Here is an 18,326-nt window from a genome sequence, read left to right as displayed (position 1 = left end):
GCTGCTCTATGATTTATCTCATCACCTGAATTCTTCCCCATTTACTTGCCTAGTTCTTTCTTCCAGCTAATTTCAGAAATGTTGACTATTCAGTGTTTGTACAATTCTGTGTCCGTAGAAGCCAGCAAGAGGTATTTTAGTGTTTACTAATAGTGAATCAAGACCTTGCTCAGATTGCCTTACTACAAATAAATTGGGGAGGGGTGGAAGGGTGCCTGTTACTCACTGTTAGAAAACGGTGTTCAGCCAGATCGTCATCAGGCCGTATCTCTAGGGCTGGCTGTTGGCCTCCAGGTGAAGTTTCGGGGACTCCACACCAAAGCCATTTCCCAGGGCAGGTGGTCAGTTTAATTTCACATTGTAAAATAACATTAGTTTCTAAACACTTCCAGGCAAATTTTCAGTGGAGGTATAAATCAGCTGGTAGACTGTTACCGTGAGTGCTGGGGGATTTATTTGTGTGTCTCAGTTGCAGCAGGAGCAAACCTAAATTTGAAAGTCCCAGCTGAGCTCCATCCATTACAGTGGTGCTTTAAACACATCTATCTAATTTGCTGTCCTCAGTCAGCCAGAAGACTCCTTTGTAACGTAAATGATTTCCAGGTTTCGCTTTCCCACTGAGGATATTATTTCAGATTATATTTCCCCAAGTATGTTAGCAAGCATTTTCCAAGCTGAATCCTGTTTTATTTTCAGCCCACATTTCAAATGCCTGTGTGTTATTTCTCTGTCATCTTTCATTTGCTGTTCTTCAGCTCACATGTATATTTTCTTAAACTTCAGTTTGTATATAAATGGATTTAAAACATTACTGCACACCTTCCCAAGTTTAGCATGTTCTTGGCTAACACTCCTTTCTGTTTGCAGGCACAGAATCAAAGAAGATAAATTTACGGGAGACCTGAAGAGGTCTTCTGATCTATTCCCCTGCTCCACCACAGCATCAGCACTACCTACATTGGTCCTAGCAAACATTTGCCTGGTCTCTGCTTAAAAGTCTCCAAAATTAAAAATTCCATTATTTCTCTAGGCAATGTATTCTGTCCTATTCTATTAAAACCAGCCTTACCAACAGAAAAAGTGTCACAGTGTTTAGTTTAACTTTTCCCTGAAAGACTTGCAATGGCTGAATAATCACCACTTTGATCCTTCGTCTTAACTAGTTTTTATTCCAGTGTCTTCTTTCAGGTTGACCTAAAATCCGTGCCTCCTTAAAGGGATGCTTCTGAGTAATTTTTGGTGTGGGTGAAATGAAAGAATGTCACCCATTCCTTAACAGTCTCATTATACCTTTTGTTTGTTTGTTTGCCAGGTTTAGCTTGAGATTGGTCCACAACAAAAAAAAAGAGGATTTCAGGAGCAATCTCAAGGAAATGCTTTGACTTGCCATTTAAGAAAGTTTTACAGCACAGCAACTGCGATAGCTAATAGCCACACAAAGACATCTTAGGAAACATTTTACACAAAAGATACAGTGAGAGCAGATTCTAAGAAATCTCAGTTGTATTTGGCAGTGTAGTGGTTGTAGGACAATTGTTGGATTTTTATTTTAAAGCAGCAGTTCACTGCTGGTAAAGGGAGTCAGCCTGACAGGCACAGTGACTTCAGCCTGCAACCCTCTGGACCAAATACCTTTCAGAAAACAAAGTGGGGTTTACATTCATCTGACTGTTCCTCCAGACCTCGGACCAGGGAGGGGGGAGCACACGTGGACTGATAAATTCATTATTATTGCCTTCATGCCCTTTCCTGCCTGGTCTTCGGACCCCACAGCACTATGAAGAATATTTTGTGTCTGCAGCCATTGGTCACCGAGCACGTTACAACCCTCGCTCGCTGAATGTGACTCAGTGAATAGCCATTGGTTGGTAGCAACTTCTCGTAACTATGGGCCTCAATTGGATCTCATCCAGTCTCTCGCAGACCAATTCAACACTCAGAGAGACAGAGAAATCTTTCCATCGACTTTAAAAAGCTTTAGCTTGTGCTGTCTCCATAGACTTCACCTTCTATCACAATATTCTGAGTCGCCTGGCTGTTACTTGTAACCTTTTAGAGTCTGTCGCTTAGCCACAAGTAAAGTTAAAGACTTCCTCCAAAAATGCATGACAAGTATATTTTAATTTTATCTTAATCCATAAATATTTCACACCGGTGTGTTGCTGAAGACAGTCAGGCCCCAGACACACTGGGTTTTAGCAGGACTGCATTAGCACAGGTCAAAGATGACCCCTGGAGGACTAACAAATGCTGGCATAAGGGTGTGCTGGGGATATAGTTGTGCTGGATCTTTAAAGGGAGATTCCACTGCTTTTAACCAAGTGACAGGTTCAGGTTACTAAATGCTTTTTAGGAGTTCACAGGCTGGGAACCAGGGTTGACAGAGAGCCAGTGATGGGCAGGATGGCATTAGCACTAGTTCTCTTACTGGGGTCTAGGGAAAGCTTTGCTTAGCCTCTTCACCCCTTCTCTGTTTGAGCCACTTCCAAATCCCTCTCTGGATGGTGGGAAACTGCGTGCAGCAGCTGATCTCAGAATGACCAGTGTCTGTCTGTGTTTGGTTTCTCTTCTACCATTTGCTTACTCCCTTTTCTCTCTTTCTTCCTTTCAGGCCATTCTTTCTCCCTGTCTTTTCTGCTTCTTCACATGCTTTCATCAGTATCTTTTTTCATGCACATCTGCACACTTCCACCAATTGATTTGTTTCTTTGTTATAATCTATTTATTTACCAGTTATTATTTCAACTGCAGTAGCACCAATGGTCCTGAACTAAGGCTGAGTTCCTATTGTACAGTTTAAATATACAGCAAGAGACCCCACCCTGAAGAGCTTATACTATGAGTGGGCAAGAAAAGAGAAGCAAAATGAGTTTCCCAAGGTCCTACAGCAGGTCAGTGGCGGAGCAGAAATTAATGTTGAAGTCTCTCAGCTCGGTTTGCTGAGTCTCAGCCCAGTCCCCGTCTATTACATCTGTTACTTTTCTTCCTCTTTTTGTGTATGAAAGTACATATTTTGTTCCTGGAAGTCTTGATCATCTGTCCATGCAGGACCAGCCTAGGAAATGGTAGGCAGAGTTTTTGCATTATTATTGTATGGTGTTGTCTTCCCACATCTCTTCCCAGAACTTTGTCCCCAGAGCTGAGGCATCTCCTGGGATTTGCATATAAAAGTGCTATGCTGTGTCTGGTTTTGCTCCAAAGCCTTGATACACTTGGTGCACTGTATGAGCAAGGCTGAGCTGTCCTCAAAGCCAAACTTCTCCACTGCTTTTCAAGCATGCTCATAAGCTTTTAGCACTCTCTAGAGGAGGGGGGGGAGGGCTGAATGCTTTCTGTTCCTTAAGCTGTGTCATAGCTCCTTTATGTAAGGCATATGACACAGGCATAAGGAGAAACAACACAACCTATGCTGTTTACATACCTAGGGTTCAGCTTGCTTAACCACCGAGTAGACTCTGAGCCCTTGTTACAACCAGTCCTGTGGATAGAAGTCCCTAAGCCTGGCCTGCTTAACCCTGCTTCTCAGCTCACAGCACAGCTATAACACCAGCCATTCCTCCACTTTCTACAGCAACTGGGAAAACTCAGTCATTAACACATTTCTAGAATAAGTTTCTTTATAGCTGTGTTTCCCTTTGAGAATACAGGATGAAATTATCTTCTTAACCTCTTTCACCTTGCCTTTGCCACCTTTGCCACCTCAGCTTTTGGTGGAAACACTGCAGGCGTACTTCCAAGAGCTCATATGTGAAATAACCAGGGAGGTCCAGGCAAAAAAAGCACCTTTACAAGACTAATTCTGAGAGGGTTTCCCCTCTCCATCCTGCTTTTTCCTATATACTCTCCTCACTAGATCTAAACATAGGGTATTATCACTTCAACAGCCACCAGGTTAAAAAAAAAAAACCAAAACACCTGCATTTTCAGTCACTTCAACAAGTGCTTGTTTAAATGGTCCTTTTCCAGTCCTGTGGAAAGCAAGCTGCATTTATAATCAGTAACTTTATCAAAGTCAGTGTGGGCCATATTAGCATCTAAGAAAGCAAAACAAAGAAAAACCCCAAACCCAGCAGACAAGCTTATTTGAGTGGCAAACAGAAGGCATAAAATTAAGAAAGAATCTCCATGGACGGTTTCCTCTCCACAGAAAATCCTGAGCTTGGAGACTTTTTGACAAGCCAAATGCTGGGGCTGTATGATTATAGGTGCTGCTGTCAGTAGATTTATTTTGTGGGTCTCCTCAGAGATTATCTCCAGTTCCGTGGTTTTGTATTCTGATGCAGGGCGCATTTTGTATTTCGATTGCGTATGTGTTGGAGATATTCATTAGGCTTTCAGAAAGATATTCCATAGCTGTAAGCCTTTTAAATCACATACAATGTGTTTCTTTTTTCCCTATGGCATTCTGCTTGCATCTGCTTGGTATGTGGAACGTCCAGGCCAGACGCATTTCAGTGGACCGTTTGTCTCCCAGTGATGGAGCACGTGGCTGATAATACAGGGACATGTAAGCATTCATGGTGCTTTTCTTTTGAAAGCACGTGCCTAGTGTTTAACACAGTCAATACTTTTAGGGACAAAAACAAGACAGAATTGTCCTCTGTACCCAAGAAGAAGGGAAAATATTGGAGCGTTTGTGCTTGCGGAAACTTCACATTTAAGGTTCATAGAAAATAGACTTGAAATTCCTCCTCCTAAGGCAACGATGAGGATTCACAAAGAATGTTGGTTATGTTTGCTAGTTTATTTGCTAGCAAAAAACCTGGATCTGTCTCAGTGGCTTCAGAATCAGTGCATTCCTGCTTCACAATGAAATACGTTTACTAAAGGGCTGCAGCAGCAAGCAGGGCAAAGCCTGAGGAGAGAAATGCTTCGAGGTTATCTGAGAGTGAGAGAGAAATCCTCCTGTTCTTCCTTATTCTCTTTTCTGCACTCATCGCAAAGAAGCAAGGAGAAAAGTCTAAGACATGGGCTGGGATTCCTTAAATTCCTCAAACACCGTGCAGCTGCCTAAACGCCCTTGCCTCTACCAAGTGTTTCCCCACAGGTCACTAAGCATCTGAACATCTGCTGCTGGATAGATGCACTTCACTCCCTTCCCTGACCAGGGTGAGTGCATTGAACCCTAGTTAAGCTCTATTAGTCTCCACAGGAGCTCTCCGTGTAGTTCAGCTGCAGAGTTGAGCCTAATCAATGTTTTCAGAGCATGCTTCCTAGGTGAGGCTCCACACACAGAAGTCAGAAAAGGAGTTTCTTTCCTTGCCTCATGCTGGGCACTGGGATGAAACAGTTAACATCCAGGGTCAAATCGCTCTTCAGCCCAAGCACGTGTGTATTCATATCTCCGAAGCAGATGGTGAACACTCAGGTCAACAGCTCCAGAAGAGGAGACTAGGACAGCTTCCCTTCCCTTCCACAGATGGCTCTGTGGCTGGATGTTCAGCTCAAAGGCACTAAGCATAGCATATAGAGGGGGAGCTGAATCTGAACCTGGCGTAGGCTGCTTCTCTTGTAGAAGGCTGTACCTTGCAAAGCAGGAGCTTTCTTGGCTCAAGCACAAAGCTCCAGAACTGAGCTCGTTGGTGGGAAGCCCAAACAGGGATGGATGCTTTCCTATAGAAGACTGACCTTATGCCATCTCTCATTCATTGGTGACTACATAGGTGTCTCCCTTAGGTTTTTGGGTGCTGTGTTTTGGTATGCCTGACTCTCCACATGTGCTCTTTCTGAGTGCCTTGCTTGATCAAGGACTTTGAATTCCATTGAATGCTTTGGGTGCCTGAAAGCTCTGAATCCTTTAATGGATCTAGCATGGAAAGCTTCTTCATGGGACTGGGTAGACGTGCTAGGAGAACTCCACAGAGTTACCAGGGCAGCTCTTCTCCCTGCCTTGTCTTTTCAGCAGTTTCCAGTTTTATGTAAAAGGGACATTGAGTGCATATTCTGCTGTTTCCAAAATGAAGACATTTAGTGAGGCAGAGACTCAGCTGCATTAAGCTGTAATGCTTCATAAAAATTGTGAATGTCAGTTCATATTCACTAAGGAAATGCTGCAGTTTTAATCTTTTTACTGCTTATTAATGTTATTCAAAGATTAAAAAAATCCTAATATCATGCTTTTTAATGGCAAAAACTGCAGTGGTTTAGTAACTTAGAATCTTAACAAGACATAACTGTACCCATTTTGTTTCCCCACTTAAAATTTTGCACGGCATGATGGAGCAGGAGGCGCCATCAAATGGGCTCAGTATCCCCTTTCACAAATAAAGCGTGTACAAAGTGTGTCAGCATTTCAACTGGGGCCCTTCTCCTGAAGGCCGTTAATTAGTGCAGAACGCAGACTTCAGTTCTTTTGCCAGGGTAGATGAAAATGATTTTGGAAGACAGCCCAGACAGAGGAATTTGTCATAGGTTAGAACTGTTCCAACTCTAAGAACCAAGTGTACAGCTTATGCAAATCACTTTGCTAAACACAGATTCTGTGTTAATTTTTTTAAGGCTTTTTCTTTGACTAGCAACAAGAGTTCACTTGCCAGATCTTGTCTGAAATCAAAAAGAAGTGATTCCTTCTCTGCACCCAAAAAAAAGAAAAATGTTTCTAGTCTAAAACATGTCGAGAAAGAGCTGGGATGTAAGAATAAGGCAAATGTTCATAGGAAGTAGGAATGGAAAAGCCCGATGACATCACCGCTCCATCTGCCCAGGGCTGTCAGATTCCTCAGTACAATGTGCTCCACAGTACATTGAAGATGAGGCTGGAAGAAGCACTGAGCAGCGTCTCAGACTGCACTGAAGAAATGGCTCTTCAAATTCAATGCCAGACCATTTTCCCAATAACTGGCAGGTGCCATCACCATTCCCTCCAATAGACCTATTCATAGTGCATAGATCTGAATGCAGGTAGGTCTGGCATCTATTCAGTTTGGCATAATTCAAATTATTAATGCTGAATTTTGTCAACTGTTATCAAGGGGGTTGGTGCTTTAAAATTTGCCCAAGCAACATTCGAAATACTGACAAAATGAGCAAGAAGGCAAAGCTTGAACGTGAATTGCCCACAACCAAATGTGGGTACATTTTTACATCAGTGATGAAATTCAGCTCCAAAAGCAAGATCTTATATACCTTGTTTAACCACACAACTATTATGCCTCCTTTTAGAAGTTCCTGAAAATACTTTAAAATGGGAATACTCAGCAGAAATTGGCAATCACTACTGTTCAAGTCAATACAGAGCATCAGAAAGACTTGCAATTGTGATCAGTTGCAGTAGAAGAGTTTCTGCTCATTTCCTTTAAATGACATGTTAAATGTTAAATCAGAGCGGAGTGACTTTGTCACCCCAGAGCACAAAACCTCATTAGATTAATTTTCTTCTGATGTTTCCATCATACCACTTTAAAACTGCTTTTGAACCCTGAAGGGTAACAATTTCATTTTGGATCCACACAAAAACTAAATCACCCTACCCCTGATAAATCTGGAGATTCAAATGGGAAAATGTCCTCAAAATAGAACAAGTGTTTATATTTAGATTTTAATGTATAAGCCACCTACCGTGAGGATTTAAGTATCTCTTAATTTATTACAAGCCATAAAATACAGACTAAATATATTTAACAAAACCTTTTTGAATTATTAAAATATGTGTATTATGATCTTTGGGAGTCAAAGGTCTGACAGTTCTATGTGAATTCTACATAATCTTGTGTGCATTCTTTTTAAATAAATATTTGTTATTTTCCTAAAAATATGAGGGATATGACACAAATGTAGATGGTCCTTAACACATTCTTCTACTTTTGCATTCCCTACACGCTTGTGAATCTAACTTTACAGTAATTTCCAGATCTAATAACTACAATAATTTCCAGTTACAAGGTTATATTTTAAATTGAAAATGTTTTAAAAAGCCCTTTCTTTGCCGCTGATTCCCTGTTCCCACGGTCCTTTACTTAGCAAAATCTTGCTCTGAGGTCTACAGAATTTGGTTATGTTGTCACAGACTGATACCTGTTTCCTGCTCCAAATCTTATGCAGACTTAAAGAAACGTTTCTGCCTTTCTTTGCTGCTATTTGTCATCCCACTCTTTTTCTGTCTTCTCCATTTAAACTCAGTAGCCTCCTGGGCAAATAAAATTTGTTTATACAAGACCTGGACAACAGGACTCAAGCCATATTGGTTTCTTGTGTGGCCACTGTAGAGCTAATCAATAGAATCATGGGTTTGGGTTGGAAGGAGCCTTTAAAGGCCACCTGGTCCAACGCCCCTGCCATGGGCAGGGACATCTTCCACCAGATCAGGTTGCTCAGAGCCCCATCCAGCCTGACCTTGAATGGTTCCAGGGATGGGGCATCTACCACCATCTCTCTGGGCAACTTGTTCTAGTGTTTCATCATCCTCATTGTAAAGAATTTCTTCCTTACGTCTAGTCTGAATCTTCCTTCTTTACGTTTAAAACTATTGCCTCCAATCACAAAATACTTTCATTAATCTTTTTAGTCTCAGCACCAAACTGTACAGAAGATTTTTTGATTGCCTGGAATTTTGTCTTTGCTTCAGTAATGCTTGAGAAACAGTTCCTTGTCTTTAATTACTCAGCGCTCATTAAGCGATGGTAGCTGGCTGCCTGTGGCGCCCTGTGCCGTAGGTGCTGGGCTGCTGCGCCTGCCTTACCTTGTGTGCCAGGCTCGCCAAAGCCTGTTAGGCAAGGGGAGAAGTGGAAAAACAGCAGGAGTGGTTCTGAGCCCTCCTGGAGGGAGCAGGAGTGAGGTGGAGGGACAGCAGGAGCCGGGATGGTGTGCAGGGCAGCTCCCCGGGCACCCCATCCCTGCTAAGGGAGCCTCCGGGAACCCAGGAGCCCACAGCTTCAGGGAATTGCTGAGGCCTGGGGAATGCAAACCTAAACCCAAATAATATGTATCTGGCGGGGGGGGGAAGTAGCCATACAGGTATGACTGGGAATATTTGGTATGTTTATAGATACAGACACTGAAAATCTGATGTTACTGGCTGCAGTGACAGAAATCCCAGCAGATGGTGCCAGCATTTCCCTCAGTGAAAAAATTAAACAAAATTCCCAAAACAGGCACTGAGTGTTCATCAAAGAGAAGCTGGATAAAGACTTTAGACTTCACAGCCTGTCTGATTCAGTAGAGGCCATGAAGTGATGACACCGGTGTGTATAATGCTAGGATAAATACAAAAAAAGATATAGTCTCCTGTTTCAAAATTTAAATATTAAGAAATATGTTTGTTTCTTGGCTGTTTTTAAAACAACCCCTTTTCCTTTTTCTTTTTCTTTTTCTTTTTCTTTTTCTTTTTCTTTTTCTTTTTCTTTTTCTTTTTCTTTTTCTTTTTCTTTTTCTTTTTCTTTTTCTTTTTCTTTTTTTTCTTTTTCTTTTCCCTTTTCTCTTTTTCTTGTTCTTGTTCTTTTTTTTTTTCTTGTTCTTTTTTTTTTCTTTTTCTTATTCTTTTTCTTTTTTTCTTTTTCTTTTTTCTTTTTCTTTTTTTCTTTTTCTTTTTTCTTTTTCTTTTTTCTTACTTTGCTTCTTTTTTCTTTATCTGTTTCTTTTCTTTTTTTCTTTTATAATCCACAGAATTTTTTCAGGAGAGTGCTGAGTTCAGTCAAAAGAGAAGACAGAGCTGGCTTTGAAGCAGCGATACTAGTATTGAAAGTAGGATTGTCACCACAAGCAGTGTGCCATAAACACATCGAGGCCTAAGCAAAAAAACTCTGGTTGAAGTTAAACCTTAGACTTAACCATGGTGAGAAAGCATGGGTTTTTTAAGTTGATACCTTTGCACTAGATGCTGGTTAGCATTTAAAGCTTTGTTAAGTAACAGTGCTTAACTCTTGCAGGGTTTTTGTTTGTTTTTCCTCAAGTCTAACACCAGCAAAATTTCAGAAATGCCATTTTTATACTCTTGTAAAGGCAATGGGAGGAGAAAGAACTTTATTCAGATGTAGCCACAACTCTGTAATGGGGTTGTGGAGGAATATTTTCTTAGTTTCTGTGCTTCCCATGGTGTTTTCTACCAGAAGGATGAATTATTTTCTTCTTTCTTCCTCATCCTTCACAGATAAGCAGAGGTCTGAAGCAAAACTTCCAGTTACATCAGTAAGGCCACATTTTGTCTCAAGGTCTTATTACAGCAACTTGTGAACTTGCCCCATCCCTTACTGCATTTAAGCCATTTCAGCTGACTGAACTTATAGGCATTTCAGATGAAGAAAACATAGGTACCGACTGCTGCTGGAGACTAACCAAAAAAAAAAAAAAAAAATCAGTTGCTGCCTTTTGCAAAAGAAACATGTTGGTCAGAGAATAAGCTGCATTCCCAGTAGGATCTTTGAAGTTGACACAAAGCATTTCTAGGAATTATGCATGTTTCTTTCGATGGCAATTCAATGCGTTTCTCTCTCTCTCTCCCCCACCTGCCCAAATCTTTAGCTTCAGTTCGGCAGAGTGGCTGAGAACAGCCACTGACATCCTTCCCCAGACATATAAATGTAAAATAAACCCTGAGGCCTGATTGTATCTGTCATTTGTACCAACACCCGTGGGCTGCGAAGGCTGAAAACAATCCTCCCCCCTCCTGTGCCAGGACCGCGCAGTTATTGTTGTTCTCACTGTTTTGTCCTGCACTGGTGCCCCCGGCATCCCCTGCACGAAGCGCAGAGAGACAGGGAGCAAAACCCAGCCCAAGCCGTGAACCGCTTGCAAATGGGTTGAGTAGATAAACAAGAGGGAGATGATATTTGTTCTTTCCATTTTGCAGTCAGAGAAGCAAGACCCAGGGGCGGTGGCACCGAAGGCACCCAGAAAGCCTCTGGCAGAGCCAGGAACTGAGCCAGGAGCTTGTAGGTTCCAGCCGGCTCTGTTGGATAAAGGGCTCATCGGTCTCTCCCGAAACAGCTCCTGCCTCTCCAGTGTGTGGCTGCTACTCCCTGTTAGCACTTCCCGGGGCCTGGCGGGCAGACAAGTCTGCGGGAGGTTGGCTGCGGCACAAGGCTCGTCATGGCAGCTGCCAGCCACCTCTGGCAGCTCCCTGAAATTCCCCCAGCCCGAGCCGAGGCAAGCAAGGGCAGGTGTCTGCCCAAGGGCTGCAGCAGGACCAGTCTTCTGGAGGAGCAGCTTCTGTGTGTCAAGAGCAGCCGCCGGGTCCCCCACATCCTCAAGGAGAGTATGGGCATGTCTTCAGTTCCTGGCCAGGTCAAGCCAGCTGCCATTTGCCACTGGTTTGCACCGTGTGATCAGACTTTCCAACTCAAGCTGAGCAGGTGGCTGCTGTTGGCAGCTAGCTCTCCTCTTGTCCCCCTTCCCAGCTCCTGCACCTTCCCTGGCATTATCTCACCCCTCTGTGTCAGCGGCCCTCCTTTTCACTTGCCCCACAGCCTCTTCTGTGGAGCACGCACTGGCATTTTGGGCACCGTGGTGGTTAATTTACGTGTACGCTGATGTGACTCTGGAAAGGGTGCAGAGTCCCTGCCTCGCGCTCTTTGCCTTGTCCGTGACTGCAAGCTCTCCACTGCTGGGGTGAAAGCATTCCCCACTGCACCACAACAACTCACATCTCTGTGCCTCCTATCTCTACTCTGGTCTCATTTTACAACATACAAACCATACCTTCCCCTTTATTTCATTTTCTTTTCTGCTGTTTTTCAACTTTCGGCCTTGTGCATAGCTGATACTTGTATTAGTCTCTTGTATTTTCTATTTATGATCTATGTACAGTTTAATTCCTATTATGTCTATTTGGTTCCTATATAAAGCAAAGTTTATTGCTGGGGCTGATCCAAAACTGGAAAGAAAATGTCATCACTTTTTTTCTCCCCATCAAAATTTGAAGTTTCACATTCAGCTCTCTGAGTGGGTGAGAGTTTTGCTATTTTCAGAAACATTTTAGTCAAAACCTCCAACTCTGTTGTCCAACAAAATCTGAAATCATGCTGAAAGTTTTCACTGAAGCTCTGAGTTCCAGCCAGCTCTGCTCTACTGCTGCAGTTCTACAATAATGTCACTTCATGGCCATTTCCTAATAAATAGCTGCCAGTTTTGGGGGTAGGATAGTCCATTCTCTTTAAAAGGATTGCCTGCCCTGCAAAGTCCATCTCACACAGTAACAGTAAGATGCCTAAAAGAAACCAGAAAGATGCTCCAGGTTCAACAGACCCAAATTTTGAAGGTAACTGCAAGATTGGTAAACTCTGTCACTGGGCAGAGCAAGACTTTTTGCAAGCAGTGTATATTCTGTTTCCTGTGTTAGCTCTGCACATTTAGCACAGGAAAAACAGTTTGAAATGTCATTAGCAGCACTCAAAAGATGAAGCAAAACTTCTCAGGAACAGCAAAAGCAGCACAAGTTCAGAGAGGTTTTACAGTTTATATCATGGGTAAAATCTGCTTTTCTGCTGCATTCATAAACTTGCTTTGTTACAGGGGGGCTGAGGTACCCAGAAAATGGGCTGAGAAAACATCTTCCAGCACATGGCAGGGTCGCTCAGGGGTATACCACAGTGGGATCGGGAGGGTTTTGTTACCTCATGGCTTTGAACTTCATCCCTGCACCTCTCTGGCCTGTGTTGCAGCTCTTACTCCCATGGTTCAGAGCTGGACATCCCATGTAGCAAGCATACAGAATGATATTACTGGTAGATACAAACACACAGGCATTGCACAGTGGATCGTTTTAAGTGCATGTTGCTATATATCTTGTTTCCAAGAGGACCAGAAGAAGTGAGGACCTTAAATCAGTTCATAACAGTTCCAGGAATTAAGGCAATGAGCAGATATGATGTCTTCACTGCTTTTCCTCGTTGTGAAAAAAAACCAGGAAAAGTGTGTCATACTGCTCACTGTGCATAATGTTGAGGAGATCTGACCACAACAGCAAAGAAAGACCAGACTTAACACTTAAGCACAGACTGCATTTCACGAAGGTGCATAATTGCCATTGCTTTCTGTGGGCTGGATTATTTTTTTAAACCTTTAGAGTGCTTTGCCAAACTGAGGGACTCAAATCACACCACTGGGGTTTCCAAAAGACAGAGTAAGAGCACTTAGCCTAGAGTCCTAGTGAGCCCACTGTTCCTACCTGGTGAAGAAATGACTGGAAGAGACCCAAACCTGATCATGGTCTCTGTCACCTGAGGCTCTCGCTGGGCACAGCAACACCCCAGCTCTGCATTCTGCACACGGCTGTCGTGACAGCTGCTTACAACAACGAGGGCTCTATTCCTTCTCACCCAGGCAGGAAAACAGAAGCATGGTGAAAACATAAGCTACTCAGATAAGATTAAATACAAGCCGTGTAGTGGCGAACACTGCAAGAAGCATTTAGGTTTCCATTTTCAGGTCTGTGCCCTGCTGCCTCAAGTAGATGCCACTCTGGGACTGCTGAGCTCACCTCCACCTGTATGCCCATTTGTGTGGTCCTCGTCCCCGTCACAGGTATGGAAATATACTGGAATCCTACCTGAGCTCATCTAGCAGAGATTTTTCAGTGAATGTGAGCAGATTTGCAGCTGAATGCAAGGACAGTAGCATTTCCACCACTACTATCATAAAAGGAGTCACCAGGACAGACCCCAGGGCAGATCACAGAGCTATGCCAGCTCATGCCAGACCTTGATCTGACTGACTGTGCTGTCCTTTAAATCAGTAAATAAAGTCATTTTCACAAATAAGCAAGAGGTGTCAGTCAAAAGGAAGAATTTCCATTAAGGCAGAAATTCTCGGACTATTTCAGATTCCAGCTTTTATGTAGAAGTAATTAACAAGTAAATATGTGTTATATTTCTGATCTTGGCAAATTCTGTCCCAAATCAGCACAGCACTGTGATTAACTGCATGGGTTGCACCGCATAATCTGTCTTGTAACAGTTGGAAGAACAGTCTTTTCCCTTGATAATGCCAGAGTGTCAGGTTCAGGGAGCCCATGTAGATCTGGTGGCCATGCCTTCTCCCCTGACTGAGATTAGCTACCATCTGGTAATGCTTCAGCGAAGAACCTTGCCCCATTGTCACTTCCTTTGTCTGATGGTCTGTAACATCTGACCTCTGCTTCACAGGTCGTGGCCTTCACCTCCTTTCTTTCCAATAGGAATAATGACAGCAGGGTTAAGTTTATATGATACCTCTGGTAAGTGCTACTTGTGAGCACTGGGCTTTAGCAGCACTCCTCCTTTCTTTGATGCTAAAGTTTCTGTTTTGACCTCCTTGCAACATTAAATCAGCCTGCCCTATCTGCCACCAATCTGGCCCCTTGGTTTGCAGGGATCTGCACTTCTATTTCTCTCTTCTGACTCATGGTGTGTGAAAATCCTGAGCAAGATGAGGGTGCATACCAGTTGTTTCAAGGGTAAATACTATTTTTCCATAATCAGAGCCTTAAATTCTCTCTCTCATTCAATTATATAGCTCTTATTCCTTGTTTCATGTGTAACTGATGGGCTAAAGGGCCACCAACCATCAAAGCAAGATGATTCTTGGCTCTTGGCTCCAAAGCACTTCCTCTCTCTGATGTCAAACAGGACTTTTTTTTTTTTTTTTTTTTTTTTTGCTAAAGAACTGAATTCCATGGCAAGACTTCTATCAGCTACTGTGAGAGCAAGATTTCATGTTAAGTGACTTCCCTAAATTTGTGGCAGAATGTTCTGGCAAGACAGGTACAGAACCCTAAACTCCTGAATGTCTGTCCTCCTTGTAACAGCAGAAGTGCATCCCATGCCAGCATCACTAGCAACAAGACCATTTCCACTTGCAGGCTCCAGTGGTAGTGGGACATGTGATGGTCTTCTAGTGTCACTCTGCCTGCCACTGTGAAGTGTTTTCCCGCTTTCATTACATAGACTGAGAAGCTCAAGCTGACAAAGAAGTCTTCTGCAGTGACTTTAGGCTTCATATAAATAATAATTTGGCAGCATTGGAAGTAAATATATGGCAAACATCTAGCCCCATATAAGAAGTGTAAACATGGGAACAGAAATAGAAATGCTTCTTGGATGAATCTCCTTTTTCCTGGGCTTGGGGTGAAAGCTTTTCCCTGCAGTGGTAATGGTTTTACCTTCCCGGGCCATTCAGGCATGTGTTTTTGAAGCATTCAGACAGATGCTGGTGCTTTGCTCCATTGGAAATCTGTTCAGGTCAGACACCTAGTTGCTTTTAGGCCCCTTAACTGCTGTGACAGTGGCAAGAAGAGATGCTGAATGCATTGGCAGTTTGATTATATACCTGCTAATATCCTGGGAACCGAACTGTGCAAGTCATGCTGCCATCTCTTGCCATTCCCTGCCACTGCCTGGGATCACAGAGCATAAGCATCCTTTGGCTCCGAGGCCCTGCAGGCATTGCCTTCACTGCTCAGCCAGCAGCAGGGCTGTGATTACACCTGGACAGCTGAGAAACCTGAACCCCTAGCTCTGGCAGGTAGCAAGGCAAGAGAGGTGAGAGCAACCACCCCTAGGTCACCTTGGGAGGGAGCCGCAGGCCCAGGCACGCCTCAGCCCGTGATGGAGTGGGGACCCTCATGCCCCCATTCCTAGCTCCGTGTCTGAATTTGTCCCGGGGCGCCTCTTCCCTGGTTCTCCAAGGTGTGCTTAGCTGTCACGCTCCTTTCAGCTCTGCAGTTTGGGCACGCAGTCCCTGGCTGGGGAAGGCTGGAAGGTCCAGAGGTACAATTCACTGCAAAGATGCATTTCAGAAATATGGACACATAGTGCATTCACCGTCATCAGGGGCTGCATCAGGTGCCACTTCCCTTCTAGCGCTTCACAGCCCTGCTTCTCTGACACAGCTATGCAAGTGCCATGCAGCCCAGGGAGAAAAAGGCATTCTCATCGCTCTTACTGCCTCTCTGCTCTGGACATTGTGCATTTTGTTCCCTGCTCTGTCATTGCCAGGAGTTGGGCTGGAATGCCGCTGCTGCCCCTTGGGCTGGCGGGGAGAAATATCTTTCAGGCATCCTTTCTTTTTCGGAAAATATCTTCCAAATTATTACTGAAAAATTTTAAAGGTTTCAGAATGGGACTCTGACCGGTCATTTCAACAGACACGGGAATGGCTGGAATGAAATTCTGCAGGAAATTTGACAAGAAAGAAAAAATATGATTCTGACGTTTAGAGATGTCACCGTTGTTCTCCCCAGCAGCTTCCCCGGGGCTCGGCTCCCGGGCGCTGCCGGTGCCGGTGCCGGCAGAGGGCGGGCGCGGCTCACCGGTGCCGGGGGACGGAGCCGCTCGGTCCCGCGGGCGGGGGGTGCCGGGAGCCCCGCACCTCCGCTCCCCGGTGCTGCCCGAAGGGCAGAGGGGTGCCGGTGTGGCGGCCTCCAGCCGTCGCGCCTGGGGACCTGGGGCTTGCAGCTGCCTGGTCAGCCTGAGCATCGTCCCCGGCAGCGGGCGGGGGACTTCGCGGCTGGAAAAGAGAATCAGATCGTCCCAGCTGAGCGGTGGCCTGGGCAGGGACCTCTGGCTACCACTGTGGCACCAAAACACACCAGCGAGGAGAGCAGCCTGCAGCTGAGACCTTATATTTAGAGAGACAAGTTTTCTGAGTTCTCTTTTCCCTCTGCTGTCGCTCCTTCTCTGCTTTCACTTACCTGCTGAAACGGGCGCTGCTGAGATGGCTTCTGCCCTGCAGCCAGCCTCCCTCCGGAGCAGCCTGCCCCATAGCATGGCTCCCCTCTCCTGCAGGGCTCCCCTCTGCTGCCAGCGGGACAGGGGGGACTGTAGCAGAGAGCAAACCCCACCGGTTTAGGGCTGCTTTAGCCTGGTGTCTCAGAGTACCAGCTGGCATTCCCGACAGGCCAACCCGGACACGCAGAATGGCTGGAATCACGTATGAGTAACACAAGGCACGCAAAGATTTACTTGTCATCTTAGCTAGGGAATGCGCACTGAAGGATGCATGTGTACGTTATACAAAAAGATCCCTTTTTGCCAGAATGAATAATAAGACATTTTCTCTGCACGTCCAAGAACCTAGAAAACCTAGGGGGAAATATTCCAGGGCATCTCCCTTCGGATTTGGCATTTACTGTAGCATTCAGAAGTTAACCACACAGCTAATAAAAGAATGTGCAGTAATTCACTTTTAATGATCATTTCCTGGGTGTGGTAAGTGGTTTTGTTGCTTTAAATTCTTATGCAAATAAAATCAGGCTAATCTGCTTAAATAGGTAGCTGTAGCTGTGTCAGCCTATTCTGAGCTGGCGGGAGAGCTGCATAATACTTGGAATTCTCTAAATTGTTCATGTCAGTGGGATATCAACAATCGGCACAATAATAATGATAATAGGCATGTGTTTGCTTGCAAAGAAATTATTGCATAACTAAGGGCCTCATTAAGGGTTTTCAATACCTCAGAAGAATGCCCCTAACCTTCTGATTGTTTTCATCCTATTAATACCAACATCACAGAAGCCACTCCCCAAGAGATTTCTAACAAGCATGTTGTTTTAATCACTGGTTGGTTAGGAAATTCAGATGCAGCAACATATTTGAAATGAATTAACAGTGCAGTTATGCCTGGGGTGCTTTGATTAACAGAGAAGAGTGCCTGCTTATGGGACTACCATCTCTCCAAAGTAATGCTCTCTCATTCCGGCTTTCTTGGATCATGCAATGATGCTTCTAATGGAATTCCATTCATCCCACATAAGTGGCAGAGGAACAGTAATTGTTTAAATGTAAATCTTCTAGTAATTTCTACAAGATGCCACTAAAAAAGTGAACAGTACCAACACAGCCCCACCCCAGCAACACAGGAAACCAAATGACAGCTCTGTGGCACTCAGGCAAGATCACCCACGTCAACAAGCCCAGGGTATGGCAGTCACAGGCGTCCTGCTCTCTGACAAGTTCCAGGGAGTATCCATGCCCGGTCCTCGCACAGCATGTGTCACAAAATGCTCCATCACCCAAAAAACTTTTGCCACCAGACCTGTTATACCATAGGGAAAGAACCAGAGAGATGAACAGCATGGCCAGATTTCCAAATTGCACACTTACAGGGATATTATTAGGTAGAGGTGCCCGCATGACAGGGTAATCTGAAGGATGCTGACAGCCCTGAAGACACCTTATGTGCTTCTGGAGTCTGCACACAGTCACAAAGTGCCTGCGTGTGATTATATGAGGTAGGCTTGAGACCTGCAGGGTTGGATCTGCTTTTCCACTTGTGGGCCTAATGCCCGCATCTTTAGCATTTCTTAAGATGGCAGTAGATAATCTAGGAAGCCAACCACAACTCACACTGCAAAGCAAGAAAAACAAAAACAACACAATAGTCCCTGCCAACATGACCTAGGGCAAAATTCCTTCCTG

Source organism: Falco punctatus (genome assembly GCF_963210335.1).
Source record: "Falco punctatus genome assembly, chromosome: 6".
NCBI classification, from domain to species: Eukaryota; Metazoa; Chordata; class Aves; order Falconiformes; family Falconidae; genus Falco; species Falco punctatus.
The sequence above is the reverse complement of the archived record's forward strand: the minus strand, read 5'-3'. Positions refer to the sequence as shown.